Source organism: Strix aluco, chromosome Z, assembly GCF_031877795.1.
Source record: "Strix aluco isolate bStrAlu1 chromosome Z, bStrAlu1.hap1, whole genome shotgun sequence".
Classification (NCBI taxonomy): domain Eukaryota; kingdom Metazoa; phylum Chordata; class Aves; order Strigiformes; family Strigidae; genus Strix; species Strix aluco.
Genome location: NC_133971.1, coordinates 5,952,928 through 5,974,160, shown reverse-complemented (window position 1 = coordinate 5,974,160; position 21,233 = coordinate 5,952,928).

Genomic DNA, 21,233 nt, shown 5'->3' with positions numbered 1-21,233 from the left:
GAGAGAAAAATAACGTAAGAAACAGGGTTTTGTAAACCTTGACCAGTATGTAAATATGGAAGTCAGGTACTAGGCACAATACTGGAAGAATAAACCGTTGTTTGTACAAGGCAACAGGTAGATCCTATCACACCAGGGTGAGTAGCTGGCTGCCGTGACACTTCCTCCAGAGAATGCTTGTGAATGGTCTTGAGGTTGAAAGGGAGAGAAAAGAGAAGGTGTTGAAGTCTGTCGATAAACTGCTGGTCTTCACAACCCATTTAAAGCAAAGCTTGTGTCTAGCTGGGTGTCTTGGTGGGTGACTGGGTAGGGTGGGTTTGGGAGCTTCTGTCTTCTGTCCGCAGGTAGTAGGAAGTTCCCAGTTTGATGTTAACACATTCTCGTTTTCTCCTCCTATCTCTGTAAACCTGTGATAAGTTATTATTAAGCCTCACAATTAAAGGCATTTAAAGTCAAGCCAGCTGAAAAAGACATGATATTCCACATATATCTGCAGCTTAATATATTATGACATGCTATTTACATCATTCTGAAGCATAAATTGATTTGTACACCTAATGAGTGAAATGGGGAAGAACCACTTGGGGAAAAATGGCTTTCAGTCTTTAGTAGTATAGTATTATATGAAAAATGTCAAAGCAGTAGGTCTGTCTGAAAGAGCAGTGGGCCCTGGGAGTATGAGAGTCTAAGCTTCTGTATACCAACATCTGCTTTCTACTGGATAAGACCCTAAGCTTCTTATTTTGGCTGATGTTTTACTGTTTAATCTGTTTTGCTAAGGAGCTCTAATATAAATGTTAATATTTTATATAGATCATACTATGATGCTTCTTGCAAATATCTGGAAAGCCCAGGAGTATGTCTGAAATGAAGTTCCTGGAATTTTCTGAACAAGACAGAAGGGCCATCTTGGAAGAAATTTTTCATCAGCCTTGAAAATTCATAAGAATTTTCCCATGCACAGTCTATGTGTCGTAATGGATCAACACACTAGACTCTTACCTCAGAAATCTTGGAGGTTTTATAATCTGGGTTAATGAACATCTGAAATGAGTTCAGTGAACTTGAAATCTTTCTAGTGCAGAATGATGCAAAGTTTGTAATCACAACATGATCCTACAATACTCCTGACAGGTAAAAGAAGATATATATCTCACTAAGGAAAATATACTTGAGGAATGCAGTGTACCAAGGAACTTGGGAAAGAAAAACATGAGTAATTTTGACCAATTTAAATATGCTATTTTCTGCATACTTGGATTCCTGATATGGGAATACCAATGGTTGCTTTTACATTAAACACTACATTTTGTTTGAAGGAGAAGGAAAGACTTCTTCTGCACTGTTTTTTATTAAACTTGATGCAAAATGCAAGTTCTAGTAGTCAGATTGTTGGAACCGTGCTCAGTGATTGCTTTAGTACAAATGCCCAAGTCATATGTGCATTTTTGGAGTAAAAAGGCAAAATGTACACTCTGCTTCTAGTGTAGATATTAAAATTAACAGTAAAATATGGACAAGAAAAAGGAGAAATTGGTTTGGGAGTTGTTAAACCTTAAAGGAGAATGATAATCAGAAACTGTTTCTGTATTACATTTGGATCAAAAAGTTGATGGGTCTCTGAGAACTGTTTTGATAAAAGTTCTTAGCTGTTTTTTCTTCTTTAAACACAATCCAAAGCAATAGCATTCAAGATCAGTTTTATTGAAATGTCGAAATGAAAGGAAGGCATGATTTTGGAATTAAAAGTTATGGTATTTAAACATCCAGTGTTGCAAAGGAAGACAGGACTGTCAGGGGTCACTGGGGTAAAAAGACTTTTTCAGATGTTCAGAAAATAGAATAACACAATTAATTTAGTAGCAATACCAATCAGAAGAGGCATTGTGTGTTGGTTGTATCAGCACAGTATGTTGAGAGTCTATTTCTTTTTCAGATCAGTTTTAGTCTTGTGCAGCTTCACAACATTGCAGTAGATGTAATAGATTGTTAGTTACTTTTCTTCCAAAGTTTATGCTCTGGTGATATTCTTTACTAACACACAAAGAAAAAATATTGAAACCAAATCAAAAAATCTCATGAAATGAATGACAGTCTTTCCAACTAATTTCACCGGACATTACAGCAGGATACAAAGTTTTACAGTCTGATTATCTGCTCTCGCACATATATAAAACCAGTGTAAGAATGTGGAACTGGAATGCAGTGGATATGACAGTGTCCAAGCAACATATTTTGTGTTCATGCGGGGCCTGCAGGTGTAGAGATCTGGACAGCAAGAACGTACTACTGTAACACATTTCAATACTGAGAAGCAATGAGAAGACTTGGGTAGCACTACTTTAATTTCTAAAACCTTCTAGGATTTATTGGAAGTGTAGGTAACTTTAAAGTTTTGATTGAAAATGAATTATCCTGGGAAAGAATTTGACACTTTCATGATGAAATACACACTGTTCTTCAAATAACTGAACTATCTTGTTGAACATCAGGAATGTTTTCTAGCCTCAGATTTCCATTTGGCTAATGACTTTCAACATAGAGTATGACTAAAGCTGTCACTGCAGCAACTATAGTAATACATCAATAAACAATGTTTCTCCGTTTTTGCTAGCTTTACGAAGTGAAATGTAGATCAGCAGACTAATCAAGCTGCTGTTGGTGGAGTGAAAATTCACAAAACATATACAGCTGGAAAAAATGGGAATGTTCTTTTACTTACTTCTTGTACTTCTTGTATTTCTTGAAAGAAGAGTTTACACTTAACAAATACATTTGTGCAAAGTTTGTGACTCTCAAAGACCAAAAGGATATTGGTTTTTGGTGAACATAATTTGATTTTCATATGTGATCACACAAATTATATTTTAAGCATTGGTCTGCAGAAAGCAACGTTACTCTCAACTTATTGAATCACAGGCTGGACAGTATAGAACTGTACCTATTTATACCACCTGAGATCTTGCCCAGATTATCTTTCAGCTCTAGAAACCAGTAAAACATTAAGATTAAGCCTTTTTGAGTACAACTCCAAGGACATTTTCACTTAAGATTCAGAACCGAACCGTGTAATATACACACTGCAATTTTCTCTAAATTACTTTCTACTTGGACTGACATGAATGAGTTGTTAATTAAATAAGGGATTTTTTTTTTTATGTTCTAACAATGGGAAACCTAGGTTACTTAGTAGTGACTGCATCCTTCACTGACAAATTCAGTTTCTAGTAGATGAGGTGCTTACCTTTCAGTTTTATTTGACCATTAAAAATTAATTAATATTTGTTTCTGTAACATTTTAAGTTACATTTTCCAAAACTATAGATTATGACTAGCAAACCAAAAATAAAAAATGTATTTATAATGAGTGTAATTCATGAAGATGTTTTGTGCATAGCAGATTGATGTATATGACCATGAAAATGTACAAATGCAACCTTAACCCTACAAGATCCTAAGTCCCTCAAATTTATAAGCACACGGTCTTTTTTCACTCTCCAAATAGAAGACATTTTTATAATTTCAGAAACTTTCCTAAATATACACACTTATTTTGTCATATCCTGGTCCTTAATGTCAGCAGACATGTTCTCGCCAGCTCAGTCCTTTGTGATTTGTCATTTCAGTTACTTGCCCAGGGGCTCACCCCATATCATCGGCCTATTTTGTGTGTTCCCAGGAATCCATTCACAAGCTGTTAAAAAGGGATGATGTTGGATTTAGGAGTCTGAATAAAGTAGGGCAGAGATTTCTGCTGTGTAGGTAGAACAGCTGGAGACATGAGCAGAGAAAAAAAAATAAAGGATTTACCTGATCTTACAAGCAGAAGTTGCATGCAACTAAAAAATAGCAAAGAATGCTAGTGATTGACTATATTATATGTTAATGAAAGATGAGGAATCTGAAGGTGAAATGTTGATTTTTTTCCAAAGAAATCAAGCAAAAATAATGACAGCCTTTCTCATATTAGGAAGCATAGAAACAGACTATAACCAACAGAGTGCTTCTCCAATAACCACTTAGCTTCCCATCACTTCTTTTCTGTCTCATTCTGCTTCTCTGTCTTTTTCTTGGGATGAACACAGTAATAAATTCCTTGTGGTTTTGCAGACATGCACAACTCTAATGAAAAGACCTTAGAGAATGGGGATATATTACTGGTCTCTTTGTCTTCATGGTAAGCACCTGCCTCCATGACTGTTATGTCTGACGAGGTACAGAAACAGAATCACAGAGGGATCACATTTCCCATAAATCATAAAAGCTATAGTCCTTTTTGCACAACTGTTGAGTTATACCAGGCTTCCATTACATTAATGAATGAACTAAACTGCCTAAGCCCCTCCCCTATGCACAAACATACATGTTTGGGTTTTGGATTGTGTTTTAAACAGGAAATACATTGCCTAAATTACTTTATTTAATGTTTAATGAGATATTATTTTAAAAAGGGTGCTCTGATGTTACATTTTCAGTAGTAGAAAATGCTTATAGCATAGCAAGAAAGAAGAGCTGGTGACTATGGGATGTGTGTTCCTCAGAAGTTAATGTGGTCGAATGGAATACTTGAGTGTTCTCATCTCCAGCATTGATCAGGTCTTGTATGACTGTAAGTTCAATTTATTTGCAATTCAATTTCTCCATTTTGTTATACAGAGAAGAATACTTGCCTTTCATCAGGAAAGAAATACAAAATTCGTAGCTGAAAAGTTCAAATCATGAATAAGAAACAGAACTCATGTCACATTTCATATTCTACTTGCAAAGCTCATCAGTGTTCTTAACAAGGTTATGTCACTTATTTTTGGAAAAAAAAATATTTTCCAAAAGGTTTCAATAACTCAGCTATTTAATTGGGATCATACATTGTACTTTTACAATATAGTTCTTTTATGGATGTCTTCTAAAAGGTTTCATACATATGTGTTTGATAATAATGATGCTATTTCATGTCTAGGTACTTGTTGACCTTTTTCCTGTTAATGCAATAATTCAGTCTTCTCAGGTACTTCTCATACAGATATGCCAACTCCTTATTTGATGGCACATTTTGAACAAACACATAGGAGCTCATTTTTAGTGATAGAGAAAATTGGATACACTGCTATCCTTATTCGTGATTTGGAAAATTAGTGCATCTTGCCTATTAGAAACACGGTTGTTGGTGGCTTGTCACAATTATACTTATTATACAATTAATATTATTTTCTGGACTTCTACTTATATGAAGGCTTATGGTCTTGAAGAATATTCATGAATAATATTTTTGATATTTCTACAACAGAGGTGATTAATACTGGGATAAAAGTAAGTTTACTCAGTTTAACAATTATTCCAGTGTTTCATTTTAAAATTACACCAGTTTGATATTAAGTGTTTCAATTCAAACATGATTTTTCTTACCTTTCAATCTCCTTTAAAAAAGATTTAACTAGTATTCTACCCTAAAAAATAAATAGTACCCTAAAAAATAAAAAATAAATAAAAATAAAACTCTAGTGCTGTTCCACATCCATCAGATATGCTTTTTGAAAGTAACTATTTTAGAACCATATTTTAAGAACCAGATAATATACACTCGCTCTCAGTAATACCGTATTCTCTGTAAAGTCCTTAATTATTACAGAGTAGTTAAACTACCTCTTGGAGTAAATAAGCATGATGATATCTGACCCTTCATTTATGATACAAATAAAACACACTACAGCTTCTCAGTTCTCCCTGAAGTTTATATGAGATTTAGACCATAAAGAGGGACAAAAAAAAAAAAAAAAAGGAAGAGAAAAAAAAAAAGGCAAGAAAAAAACACTGGTCTGCAGAGAACTAATTTCTTTCAGACTTTCTCTCTGCATGGGAGATTTGATAGCAAGTACCGTAGTTTAAAAGTCTGGGTAAATGCAAATGAAGGAGAAAGTGGGACATCTGGGTATAAAAGTATATTATGTAGTTCCAAGAGGTCCAGTGGCACTTATGTTGTGTTTAATCAAGTAGAACAAAGTAGATATTAGATCCTGGTAGACTATTTTGCTTAGCATTCTACAAGTTGTATTTAAATCTCAGTGGCCTGAATGCTAATTAATAGAACAAATTAATCTTTTTGACCCAAAGGAAATTTACAAGCATGTTCTTCTCAAACTTACAAGGGTATTTATGTAGGCTTTCAATGGCTCCATTGCAAAGAGTGAATAATAGACGTGTGGCAGTCCCAAATCAAAATTAGGAGGAATCAGGTTTTAATCAATGAGGCTTTTTAGAATGTAATTGTTAGAGTAGAGCAAGGTTGCCACTCAACCCAGTGTCGAAACAGTCTGACATCTCAGAGGAGATTGTTTTCTCAGAAGGAAACCATTTTTTTCCCATTGAAGTTTGTAAATCAATACTGTTCTCTAAAAGTATCCAGAGGTTTTCCTAATGTGTTTTGTTAATGGAGAACAAGGAAGATAAGATTACAATGGTTGCCAAATGGAAAAAGGGATCTGAATGTGAAGAAAAAGAAAATGCATTCTGGTAATTGAGGCACAAACTCAAAAAATGACAGCGTTGCAGGTGAGAATGAGAGCCGAGCAGAGCATCTCTGAAGTACAGGAGAGAAATTAAAAAAAAACATCCCCAGGCTAGTTAATGGGAAATATTCCAAAAGAAGTCCTTTTAGCTGTTATCTGCAGGGTTGGTGGGGAATGTCAAGGAGCTCTGCAGGGTGGAAAGCAGACATGTTTTCACTGACAGAGGCCTTTGAAAGAATATTTTTGCATGGAAAAAAAAGTTTGGGTCACTTTATATTTGAATTAAGAAATTTCTTAAAGCATGAGAAAAGCTTTCCCAAATAAGTATTTACCTCATAAATGCACTGATTTTAGATTTGAAGCCCTGCTCTCCAAAGACACAGCCTTTCCTGCTGTGCACTTGTAAAATTTCACAATATAGAATAGAATATGTCTATTTCACAAATATTTCTCTTTCCCAATAGAAAATGTCAGGTTCACCGACAGTGTTTTTCATCACTTTTCCTGACTACATGCATAATCATTGATTCTCAGGAAGAGCTGGCCAGGTTATTTATTGTTTGTTTGATCATTTCAGAAAAAACAACAAAAGTCTCAAGACCTCTACCAGCAAAAAAAAAAACCTGTGTGAGCCTACCCTGGGATGAGTGAACCCTTCACTCAGAGATAGATCAGCAAGAGACAGGTGGCAAAGCGAACACAAGGAAGAAAATATAGGATGGAGCAAGGTTTGCATTCAGATCTGTCATTGTACTTTAGCATCTTTGTGCCTTTTCTTCTGTCAGCCCTTCCAAGTACTGTTGCAAACTTTACTAAGTAATGTTATTTAACAACTCAACACTGAGCTGTGCAAGTGGCCAGTTGTAAGACCACTTCTCTGACAGATCTTTCTTTCCTTCCCTGAGGGTCTCTGAACATGAAAGCTGTATTAGACTTCATGGCTGCAGACCATGGAAATAAATCATCTCACAAAGGCAGATCCATACAGTGGTGAATATCTTTTCACTGCCATCTATACTCTGATCCAAATCCATCAATTCTCATCTCTGAAGGGTTGTAACACAACAGCAAAAGTTTTAACTTCCTGCCATTATTACTGTTGTACAACACAGAACATTTTTATCTTGGCACCATTTGGCATTCTGCCCTCAATCTTGCATGCAATGTTGTATGTGCAGACATGTTGCCTAGCTATCCCCATTTATTTGGTTTTGGGGATCAGAAAGGAAAAAAAAAATTGTCACTTCAGCTTGTGTGTCAGGAGAGACTGAGGAAATTCTCACACACACAATCAAGACATCTTTTCAGTAAAAAATTCTACATTTCTCACTGGAAAACAAAAGCAGTCAAGTGAGGACACTTTGCTATCAACACTGAATCTCTGAGACCCAAAGCTGGATAGTGTTTATCTAGCCAGGCAAGCTTTACAGCTCACCAAACTTCTTCAAAAATCTTGCAGCCTATTTGGTCTAAATAGATGTGTGCTGGTAATAGTGAACATCCATAATTGCTACACGAGCACATTGCCTGCCCTGAGAAGAGATGTAGCATAAAAACAGCCTGTCTGGGGAGTCTTCAGGTGCCTCTCTGACCTTATGAATGCATGTCTAAAATGTCAAGGGTTTTGATTTACAGCAGTAAAAAGAAAATCAGGAACTCAGCTCAATATAGCATGTACATTGTGACCCAGAAGAAAACAGATAAGAACCATAATTACCTTATTTTAAGTTTTTCCTACTAAACAGATACTCTTATGTAATTTATTGCTAACTATTGAAAACCATTCTCTGTGGGCTGTTCACAAGTGAAAGAAAAATGCAAGTGTTTTTTTCTAAGGCTGGCAGAAAACCCAATTGGTCTGAATTCTCACCCTCATGAAAAAGCCATAACCAAAAGATGGATTTCAGTTTATATATGAAAAAAGATGTCACAGCTGGGATTTACATTAGCCATACCTTTCTAACAGCCATGGTAGCTGCATCCTGCCCTAAACTGTACACATATTGTATGTCACATGCAGTTTCTTCCTTTTTCCCCAAAATGTGGCCCTTCTGAGTGGTGCAAAAATGCTGAGAAAGACCTTGGCCATAATCTCCTGAAACTCTAAATAGAGTACTGTGTCATTAAGCACCACTCCTTTCTTCCATTTAATTTAAGAGACTACAACACATGAAATATTGTGGGTATTATTTTTACTTTCAACTGTCCCAATCAAGTACAATTGCTGGTCATATATCCCAGTATTATTTAACCCCTTAGGTTCCATTGGCAGTTAGGTGATGGGCTGCAGCTCTAGCGACAGAGTCTGCTCAGGTAACGTATAAAAAATACACCACTCAGCAGTAATGGCACAAAAGCAGTCATTCATAGTATGGACCTCCTCAGCCAAGCAAGCACTTTTACAAGGCATTTTTATCATTATTACTATCTGGATACTCTGCCCTAACAGAATGTAGCAAAATAATTAAACTGAGCAGACTGCCAAAGTACATGCTAATTAACTTTGGTTAACTTCCTTCAGTATTAGCCTATGAGAGGGACATCGTTTGAAATAATTAGGCATTGGAGACCTGTAAAAGTTCATTAACTCATTCATTTTCTAATGCTTTGCCCTCGTTGAACACTTACAAACCTTTGGGACCTGCTGGAATTCTGCTGGCCTTTCATAAGCAGGTGTTCTGTTGTTGCATTTCTGCAAAAAGCAGGAATCTCACATTAGTGTCAAGTCACTTGCTCAGATGAAAATGAAGGACATTGAGCTTTACACAGCACCAGCAGGATGAAAATCTGCATGGTACTAATGTAAAGCAACAGAACAGGCAGGTTTCCTTCAATCAAGGAACGTAACCTGCAGTTCCACAAGGAAAGAATGAAAAAAACTTTTTACTTAAAAAGAAGCATGGCAAGTGACTTTTCACACATTGATCAATACACTTCTTTATGATGCTGATAATTCCGCAAAGCCTTGTCCTAGTCCCACAGAAACCAAAACGAATTTTGTTAATAAACTTTACAGGTGGTAGCTTTTTACCTTTGCTGAGAATGCAGTGATTTAAGACAGTTTCACTATAGCTGTGGTCATTACTCTTCCCAGAAAGAGTAACAATCTTCTTCCCCTTCCTGTTCCTGGAAAAGATATGTACCTTTCAATAACACTGCTGAACCTCTTGAACAAGAGGTGAAACAACCCTAACAAACAGCAACCAGTGCAGAGAGACCAATTCGAGGAAACCAGATGCACCTTGAATATACAGACAAAATCAAAACAAAACAGCATTAGCCTGTCCATTGACACGAACCAGTAAAGCACCTCTTGCTTTAGGTTTCAGTGTAACGATTCTTTTCAAAAAAATCTCAATTTGCTCATAAATTTGTGCATGTGTTGCCTCAAACGGCTTAGCGGTATTCTCCTGCTTGTTATGCACACAGTGTAACTCTTTTCCATACCCAAACCACCAATTCAGTAGACTACTAGCTTCCCAAATCACTCATATATCTTCTAACATTTGCACAGCCACCTATGGCATGTCAACACTCTGAGCCCAGAAGAAACATTCAACACTCCTGTATGGTCCCCCAGCCTTTGACTATGGGGAACAACATATTGTTTTGCTGTTAAATTTTTTACAAAGATAGACTTTGGGATATATCTGTCAATAAGTGTAAAAGAAAACAACTGAAAAGAAAAAATGTTCCCAGGTTTGGCAATGCATTAGTATCATTTTTGAGTCAGCTCATGTGTATGGTCATAACCTGAAACAGTCTTCACACACATTATGCATTAATTCCCCTTAGGGTGAACTGGCTCCAGACCAGGACATTGTGCCAAGGAAGCATGAATGTTCCGCAGAGTTGACCTTGGAGATGTGACTCTAATTTATTGTAGCAATAAATTTGAATTTACCCAGCATGTCCACCTCTTACAATCATTGCACAACGCTCAGGCTCCTTATTGTTGGCCTTGTCCTCCCTTCCCTTCCCAAGTGCACACATTTCACAAAGATGACACCATTTCTGTGTGCCTCTTCCCCCAATTCCAGTTTCAAGGCCCTTGTATTGGGTTTGTGTGGCAAGGTTTTGATAGCTGGGGGGCTAGAGGGGTGACTTCTGTGAGAAGTTGCCAGAAGCTTCCCCTGTGTCTGATGGAGCTGATACCAGCCAGCTCCAAGATGGACCTGCCACTGGCCAAGGCCGAACCATCAGTGACGGTGGTAGTGCCTCTAGGATACCATATTTAAAAAGGGGGAAAAAAACCCCTGTGCAATGGCATCTGGAGAGAGGAGTGAGAATATGTGAGAGAAACAACTCTGCAGACACCCAGGTCAGTGAATAAGGAGGATGAGGAGGTGCTCCAGGTGCAGGAGCAGATTCCCCTGCAGCCCCTGGTGCATCCCATGGTGAGGCAGCTGTGCCCTGCACCCAGAGAGGTCCATGGGGAAGCAGATCTCCACCTGCAGCCCGGGGAGGACCCCACACCAGAGCAGTGGGATGCCCAAAGGGTCTGTGACCCCGTGGGAAGCCTGTGCTGGAACAGGCTCCTGGTAGGACCTGTGGCCCCATGGAGAGAGGAGCCCACACTGGATCAGGTTTGCTGGCAGGACTTGTGACCCTGTGGGGGACCCATGCTGGAGCAGTCTGTGCCTGAAGGACTGCAACTCGTGGGAGGGACCCATGCTGGAGCAGGTCGTGAAGAGCTGCAGCCTGTGGGAAGGACTCACACTGGAGAAGTTCATGGAGGACTGTCTGCTGTGGGAGGGACCCCACGCTGGAGCAGGGGAAGAGTGTGAGGAGTCCTCCCCCTGAAGAGGAAGGAGCATCAGAGACAATGTGTGATGGACAGACTACAACCTCCATCCTCTGCCCCCCTGCGCCACTGGCGAGGAGAAGATAGAGAAATCGGGAGCAAAGTTGAGCTGGGAAGAAAGGAGGAGTGGGGGAGGGTGTTTTAAGATTTGGTTTTATTTCTTATTAACCTACTCTGATTTGACCTATAATAAATTAATTTCCCCAAGTCGAGTCGAAAGGTATTTAGTAAGTGATCTCTTCCTATCCTCATCTTGACCCACGACCCTTTCATTATATTTTCTCTCTCCTGGCCAGCAGAGGAGGAGAGTGATAGAGGCTTTGGTGGGAACCTGGTGTCTAGCTAGGGTCAAACCACCACAGCTGTACAGATAAATATAACCTAGGTTAAAAATGAAAAAGTTAAAAACAAACAAACACTTCATTTTTTTTTCTTCTTGTTTAGGCAGAGATGTGAAGGAGATTTTTTCAGTGTAAATGTTTTCTTGCCTATGTTCATAACTGTCATGGTTTGAACTCTGCTGGTAGCCAATCACCACGTGGACAGTCATTTACTCCCCTTGCCTCTCCCTCAGTGAAATAGGGGAGGGACAAAAAAAAGAAATTTGTAGGTTGAATAAAAAAAATTTAGTAATAGTAACAAAGCAACAGTAAAAATAATAAGTCCAAACAGGTAATATATAATGCAGTTTCTCGGCGACCAGCACGCAGCCCACCCCCAGCAGCAATACCAACTGCACCGAAAATCCTCCCATGCCAACCGAGAAACTGGAAATGAGATAGCACTTCTCGCCTTTATATACTGAGCCTAACGTCACATGATATGGAATACTCCAATGACCAGTTGGGGCCCAGCCCTCCAGCTGTGGTCCCTCTCAGCCCAAGGAAAGTTAACTCTATCCTGGCTGAAACCAGGACAATAACCTAAGGATAACATTACTATATTCTTGGAGATCATGTAAAGACAGTTTAATTTTTTATCTTTAACTTCTGAGCCAAGCTAAGGTTTGGAGTCTAAAGCAGACTGAAGCAGACAAAGGGTTTGCACCACTAGCAGAAAGTCAGGTCTTGAGGCTCTGAGTCACTTGCAAAATCCAACCTCGAGCTGACTTTCTACTTCAACCCAATGGCACCCAACAGGGAATGTCCACTTGTCCTTCCATGCTGAACCTCAGAGTCCTCTACAGCATGGCCACATGTCTCTATCTCACCCTGCCCTGCTAGGCACCATCTCCATGCCCAGAGGGCTCTGCACAAAGGTGCACTCTGATCTCACGATGAAGACACTGGCAGAGAAGTCACTGTTGGTGGGATGAACCAGGACTGAACAAGTCATTGTGCTTGTGAAGCACTTGCTTTTGCTTGTCGGATGCTTGCCATAAAGCAAAATGCCATGTGGCCAGAACAGCAGGCACCTGTGTTTCCCAAGCCCACCAAAAACCTGCTTTGGAAAGTGCCTTCTCCCAGTCTCCCAATACCTCACTCATCAGCATCTCTGGAGAGAAGATGTCTACAAATGAATCCCATAAAGCCACTGACACTGTACGACCAGCAGCACTGTTTAACTGGGATAAATATTTTTTCCTCTCATTCTGTAGTTTATACTGAGATATCTGCCTTTCATTTAGAAGCAGAATGAAGCCTTTTAGTCTCATTCAAGTGTCATGTTCACTTACCTTCCAGAAGATTTTTTTTTGTCTCTAATGCTGTTTGTCAGATTGGACTATTTTATAGACGAATATTTTATAGTTGGTTAGACACTGTGGGTGAGTCTGCTTTAAGTTCTTATGCAGTGCATACAGAGGCATTGGTTTCCTGGCTGGTAATTTAGAGCAGTAGCTTAATTCAGGTGTTTTGAATTCCCTTCTGCAAGGATTTATCTCCCTCCATAGGTAAGGTCTTGGGTCACTGCTACTGTCCAGCCTCCCCAGGGTCTCCCCATACTCTGCCCATGGCCCAGGACCCTGTTTCATCCCAGTCTGGGGCAATCAACCCCTTCCCCAGTGATGCCATGAGATGCCACTGGCCTGTCCTGCTTGGCCATGGGCCATGCTGACCCAGGTCCTACATGTCAGCTGACGCCCCGTGCACCCTGACGCCACAGACTGTAGGCAGTGTGGAGGTTCCACCTGTCTGTGATTGAGATTAACCCATGAAAATACTCATTTCTCCATCTTCCTCCTTATTACTGCAGTTCTCAGATCATTACACAATATAACTTTTAATCTCTGAAAGAAAGTTAATCTGTTTACGACTATAGCCCATTTGAAAAAAAATTGCCTCAAATTGTGTAATTGAGTGAAGCACTGGGCCAAGAGGAAAATTGTTTTTTTGAAAAAAAAAAATTCATTTCTTTGGTAAGTTCTAAGTCTGGATTTATGGGAAAAAAGTCCCTTCGGTCCACTCTAAGGCTTTTTCCATTAACATTGGGATAAATCATAACACTAGCAATCAATTCTGAATCCTGCAATCTATTGAGAGCTGGTTTCTGCAGCTGTAGTCTGCACTCTGTGTTGATGAACAAGTGTTCATTTCATCCGTTTCACAGGTCCTCAGAATGACTCCAGTGAATTAAATCAGGAATTTTATTATGCATCAAAACTGTAGCATATTGATAAACAACTATGTTGTAAAAACGAACGTCAGCTTGTAGTGCCATGTTTTACAACTTCTATGGAAAGCCTTTCCAGGTGCAGTAGTTGTATTACTTGAGCCTGAATATCCTACATGTCCAGTACAAAACACATCCTCGCCTGTTCATTCACCTTGATCAGCAGCACAGGTTAAATTATTTTTTCTTGTTCTTTATTCATAGAATAGGATACTTCTGTTTACTGCTGAAGTTATTAATTAATCTTTTTCCTCTCCCAAATCTCATTTTCACTAGTGGTCTGAATATTTTGTACATTCTGCCAGAGATACCTGCAAACAAGTTTCTGCATTTTAACTTATCAGCTAATAATGCTGATCTAAAAATCAGATACTTATGCATGGAGATTGATGTTTTGAGTTTTTTTATTTTGTTTTAGGAAAGCTTGGTTAGTTATCAAAAGAAATATTCTTAAAAAATTATATTTAGATCTTGTAGATCAATTTGTTTGTTCCTTACATTCCTGAAACAAAAGAAGTACTTAGAATACTGCGAATTCTTAACTTATTGGCTTTTGGATAAAAGACTTTAAGAATAATTTCATTTTTAATCATTTAACATTTTAAAGTTATAATTTAATTCTAGTTAAGAAGGCAAGCTTGAAAAGAAACTTAGAGCTAAACTTTAAAAATATGTAGCTGAACAATCAATAACTTAGTCTTTTCACATATAAAGGTATTTAAAAGCTAACAGTACCAGACAATTCCATATTGGTGGAAAATTAAAAGACTATATTACCGAATCTGAGTTCTGCAGGTATTCTCCACACTGCAGTAGTCTGAGTGAAGTTAAATTGACTGAAACGCATTCAAGAAATATCAACAGGAGTCAGCTTCAGAAAAGAAGTCTTCCTTTTCAGTCAGTCATTTGGAAAAATGAAGCTATTTTATATTTCATTAAAGCAAAAAAACCTAGACTTTTTTGAATCAATTAATGCTTCTCTTCCTCCCTTCCTCTCTTTCATTACAGCTGTGGTGGGAGTATGGTAGGAAAATACCAATAAATACTCACAGTAAGAAAGAAGATGCAATACTTTAGGGTAGTATTCCTGCTGACTGTCTTGACATGAAACTGTAGTTTATAATTCTTTGGTTCCTCCCAAGTATGCTAACACCTTCTTCCTCATTTTTCTACTTCCTTACTCTTGGTTTTCTTCTCCCTTCACACACAAACTTGAACATGTGCAATCATTCAAACTTCTAACCTCAATATTCACCTCCAGCCTCAAGGATATCCTATAGCTCATACAATTTAACTTCCGATCTGTTCTTTGGACAGCTTTGGGTGAACGAATAAGAAGTAATTGACCAAAAAAAGACCTATTTATTTATTTCTTTTATTTGGCCTGTCCATTTGGCTGCAACTGTAACTGCATATTTTAAGAACAAAAGTTCTGCAGGCCAAAAGACCTATGAGTGATGACAAATTTATTTTATAGCATAACAATACTTCAGCATTTGAGTGGATTACAGACAATTACATCTGATGTGCTAAAAGATAAGTGTATTTTTCTTGAAATTAAAATTAGAATCTCATAGACTTCAGCTGAATTCAACCATATCCTTTGTGAAGCCTACATTTTGGCAGCTTTTAGAATTTTTGGAGTCTTTTTTACCTTATCAAGCCAGTCAGGTATTAAACTCATGTCAACAAAACATTGTTCTTTGGACTATTCCTTTCCAATTAGGAGAATCCCTCATCCTTAACAAATTACTTTCTTATCTATATTGCTTTCACGTTATCACAACTAAGTGCCAAAGCAGTACAATAATATTTAATGAAAAGTCCATGAGACAGGAAAAAAAAAAAAAAAAAAGAAAAAAGAAAATCTAGTAAGCAGAGCCAGTTTTTCAGCTGTTGTGTACAAAAGTGTAGCTGTTTGGAAGCTGTACTGAGCTGAAGATTTTCTGAACTCAAATATAGTAACAAGAATTTTAATCTGTAGAAAGTACAGATTTCTTTTTTTTTTTTTTTTTTCACTTTGTAGTCCTTCATTCTCATTGCAAAAAGCTTTTCTGATTAATTCTGAATTTTTTAAAATCTTGTCTATGGAATTCAAGGGTTTTTTTCCTTAAAAAAAAGCCCCACCTTGAGTAGCTTTCTAAATTACTCCTCTACTGATTGATTAATATTTCTGCAGTAATTTGAAAAAATAAAAGAGTTTTATAAGCATCATTAAGAAAGATCATTTTGCTAGTATAGCTCTCTAGAGATTAAAACTGAGTGCTGATCTACACAAGGTGTTCTTTAATTTGTATCTTATTTCTGTATAGTAATAGAACCTGGACAATTACATGTCTAAGTTTATTATGAACTTTAAAAGAAAATTAAAGATGCGCCATTGGAAAAAGTGAGATAACATTTTCAAAAACATTGTGTAATATCTGTGTGTTGAAAATAAATTCAAAATACAGTCAGTCAGTTGTTTGGGTGCAAGGTTATATTCTGTATGTATCTCCATTACACATTAAATACAAACATTTTATTAAGGGTTGTGATTTGCATTAGGAACCTAAGGTCTGAAAAAGACATATCTTCCTACATTTTACCGATATATTTCTTGCCATTCTGGGAACTAAAGCATTTCAGGGAACCTGATAGAGTGGAATTGAGATAGAACATACATTAACTTTGAATGGATGGCCTTTGACTCTGAGAGTTCAAAATCCAGTGGAGATTAGGGCAGTTAGCCTCGTGGTTCCAAAGCTAACCACTGCATCAGTTTGATAGCCTAATTTTGAAAAGATTGGGAAACACGCGTAACTCAGTTGTCCTTTCAGCCAAGACAGGATATGTATATGCTATACTACAAAATCATGAAGAAGCTGCTATCTGTTGAATCACTATAAAGCAAAATATTTTCTTGCAGAATGTTTTGGCATATATGGCTGCATTCTGCATGTATGCTCGTATTTTGTGTGTAAAAAAATAGAGGTTGTTTACATCTTTTATGGGATAAATTGATGGGACAGGATGAAAAACCATCTAGAATTTATTGAAAGATGAGAGCATTTCCCTCTCTGGATGAAACCTAGAATGATATCAGGAATCCATTGAAAGTAATGGTAATAATAGTTAACATAATATTTCTTGAAAAAAGTTATGATATCACGTACTTAGAAGTTAAAGTTACAAAAATGTTGGTTGGGAATAAAGTATAAATTTTATTCACAAGAACAAAACTAATTAAATAAGAACTTTCCAAGGATGGAGTGACATTTTGTAATCTTTAAAACAGGATTAGATATCTTCCTCACTCAAAAAACTGCACAACTCAAATTATTTGCAGGAGTCAATGGATTATTCTTAGAACTGCAGAACTGTTGAGGTTAGAAGAGACATCTGCAGATGTTTAGTCCAACTCTTCTGCTAAAATAGGGTCAGCTAGAGCACATTGTCCATAACCATGTGCAGTCAGGGTTTGCATATCTCCAAGAATGGAGACTCCCCAAGCTCTACAAACAATCTGCTACAATATTTGATCTCCCTAAAAGTACATTTCTTATGTTTAAGTAGAATTTATTATATTTCAGTTTGCATCCTTTGCCTCTGGTCCTTGGTATGCTTGACTTTTTCTTCTTTACACTCACCCACACCATTAGGCATTTAATACATTGAAAGATTTCACCATGAGGCAACCCAAGTTACCAAAAAACCTCTGCTTTGGGCTGCTGAAAATTTAGGCTGTGGTTTCTCAGGAATTTTGAAAATAATTTGATTCCAAGTGAAATGGACTGAAATCGAGCAGGAAAATAAAATTCTCTTGCAGAGAGGATTCTAGATTTTAGCTATGAACACTGTGTTAAAAAAATGCAATAACCGTAATTTGGTAATTACAAATCTATGCCTGGGGAACATCTGAGATTTAGGCAAAGATGATTTACAACTACATCTTGCTTTTCTGTCTAAAGTATTGCTTCCATTCTCTGCATATAGTAGTTTGATAATATTCTACAGATTTACTTTTTGCATTTAGTTAGTGTTTGCGAGAGTTCAGGTATTCAGAAGACACAGGGCAATTTTAGAAAGTGTTAGACCTTATAGATAAAAAAGGGACATGTTGTGCTACTGATTTTTATTGCATCATACAGAAACGGTTGATTTATTTTCTTTACATTGAAAATAAACATCAGTCCCTCCCTGGATTAGAAGGAGAATAGGTTCAAAGCCAGAGTATCTTGAAACAGCCTCTGCAAATGGGTGACACACCAAGACAATTTGGTTTCTCTCGTGTGCTGCCCTGACGGTCGAATGAGATTTCTAAAGCTCTTAGGTTTGGCTCAATGAATTTGAAAATATTTGAAATTTTTTTTCTAGAAGATCAATAAAAGTAGATTAAACCCAGCCGTTTTCTGTTACAAAGTTTCCTATAGTAACACACAGTATTTATAAAGTCTATCAAGTAAACCCATTTCTGTAACACATTTCTGTCGATATATATCCATTTTTCCAATACAAACTATATTGTTTCATAGTTGCAACATAATGTAGATATATGCAGCACAGAGTGTTATCAAATATTCTGAAAAAAAAGTAAACACTTGAAGAAACACAAGATTATTTAAATTCAGATATTTTATAATAAGCTAAATGCATTTGAAACCACAGAAGTTAGTGTTATTATTTATTCTTTTAAGCGTACCATCCTAAGATGCCTTAGAACTTCTAGGGGTAAACATCTGTTTTAATTTTCCTTGAAGTATCTCTTCCTTTTCAAGAATTTGGCTCAATAATTGAATTTAAATTGACATGCCAGGAAACAAGAAAGAATCAGTTTTCACTGCTTTTATTTAAAGTTGTTTAGAAGCCCAAAAGAAATCAATTGTTGTGTATATGCACTTTAAATGTCAGCAAATGTGAAATGAAATGGAATGAATTTTTGATGACATCAGGAAAGCCAGCATTTATACATTAGTTGTATTAGAAAATTGCCCAATATACCCATTATATGTTATAGTCTGTCAGCATTTCTTTTAGAAACACCGGTATTTCACATCCCATGAAAGGTCTCTCTGATTCATGGAATTTTGGTCTTAAACAAATTTTGGAATACATTCTTAATTTTCAGGACTATGAAAAACTAAATGCATGGGATTTTCCATATTTCTCTATCTAATACTGAATTGTTTTATGTTTCACAATGAGCGCTTGTTGGCATCTAGCCTATGCACAGTGTAATACTATTCATCATTTAAAAAAATTAGTAAAATGTAATGTTCTGAGTGAGAATATGGAATGATGGATGTCTAATGTATGTAGATACTATGCAGAGAGGACCTCATTAGGTTTATTATGCATTTTTGAATGCAATCAAAATAGAATGAAAATATTTTCTTTCTTTTTCCAGTATTAGTAATATATTTGTTTCTGTTTCTGTGGATTCCTTTATAAAGTTCATAAAAGCAAAGCTTCTTGCCCATTTTCCTCTCTGTTTTACAAGCTACTGGACCTATAATAAGTAGCTTGTTCCAAAAGAACAAAAAGTGCCATGTCTTTTTTTCAAGCACTTTCGTACGTGCACGTCCTCCTTAACATTCCTTCACAGAATATCTTTGAACACTGGGAAGACTAACAGCCACTTTACAAAATCATTGAGCACAAATCCACATCTATAATAATGTTTATGAGAAACTTTAAAGGGGCCAGTGAAGACTATCAATAGCTTATCACGGTCTCATAAATCAATATTCCTTGCAGTGGTGAGGATTTATGGTCCAGACTGAGAGACTTAGGATGCTTATCAGATACTCAAACCTGGAAAAAAATAAGCTTTTAATTCAAATATGAAGTAATATTTGTAATCAAACTATCACTTCTGTGCTAAAATTCTTGTCTTATAATAGTTATAAAAGTGAAAATATTCCAGGCTAAAGAGAGAAACAAGTGAAAGCATTGAACTTCTTTGGGCAGGACAGTTCGACAGAACTAGCTACAGTACCTTCAACAATATTTGTGATGTGTTCTCAGCCCAGTTTTTCATTTTTTTAAAAACAAAATTCACACACATCAGGATGTACAGAGTAACTGCTATCAGTTTCCCCATGAGTAGAGATAAAATTACTTCTCTGTTACTCTTTATTAATTACATGTGATATCAACTTCTACCAGTAGGAAAATAGAAGGACCTTTTTATGTTGCTCGCCATGATCTGAATCCTTTCAGAGACTCTGCTTTCTATGATATTGTTTCTCTTTATATGAGCACAGGCTCATTCCTTTTATCTACATGTATATCATTGCATTTGCTTGTTTATAACTAATTTTGTTTTAGTCAGACACAGATTCTAAAGTAATCATCTGAAATACCTTTCTCTATTGATAATGCTTTTACTTATCCAGACAGTAAAATTAGCTTTGAGTTGAAATACATGGTTATGGTGTACATGGCATTTTGTAAAAAGGGTGCAGGCTTCCATACTTACAAGAACTGTGTGAACCAAAATACGTATTTTGTTATTAGGACAGGGACTGAAGCAAAGCTGTGCTTCTGCAGACAGTAGTCAAGGGAAATTAACTAGGCCTGGTTATATGACAGATCTGGGGATCATTATCAACAGATATATTAAAGCTTGCTTTAGTAGTCACAGCGTGTCATGATACATGGCTTTCTATGTTATTTTATCACCTGGTAATGTATATGTAAAAGTAGGGATTTTTTATGCAGCAAAATTTAATTCAGAATTTAAGTTGGATTTGATGTTTTTTACTCCAGTGGCAACACACTTAGAGAAAAATGAAACATCTATTGTAATTACCTACATAGCTCCTATTACTGCACTAAGAGCCAAAATAATGATTTTATATATCTGCACTGAAACAGGGAGGTGACAAGAACCATATCCATAGAAAAAATAAAGGCATTGTGATTCAGTTTTAAAGTTCCAACTCTCCAAAAACGTGTATAAGAAAAACATTCCTTGCAAACTATAGGAATGAAATTGAAGAGGAGATAGTCCACATGATTTGAGAAGGAAGGGTGTGTAGAATATCAGGCAACATTCTTCAACATACACCAATCCTCACTGACGTGACTAATTTTTTTAAGGTTGTCAGGCCTGATTCTCAGGGGAGAAATCAGTGTCCACAATGACTTAGTCATGTGTGTCACTGTACAGATCCAACCCACTGTGTACTGTGGAAAAATGTGTAGTCAGATCTTTGTGGTAAATGAAAGTTTCATTGTAATATGGTAAAATATAATCTCTTTTGCTGAAAGATTACATGGTTAGTTTCTTTTTCACCTCAAGAGACAATGAGATTATGAAGTACAAACCATCA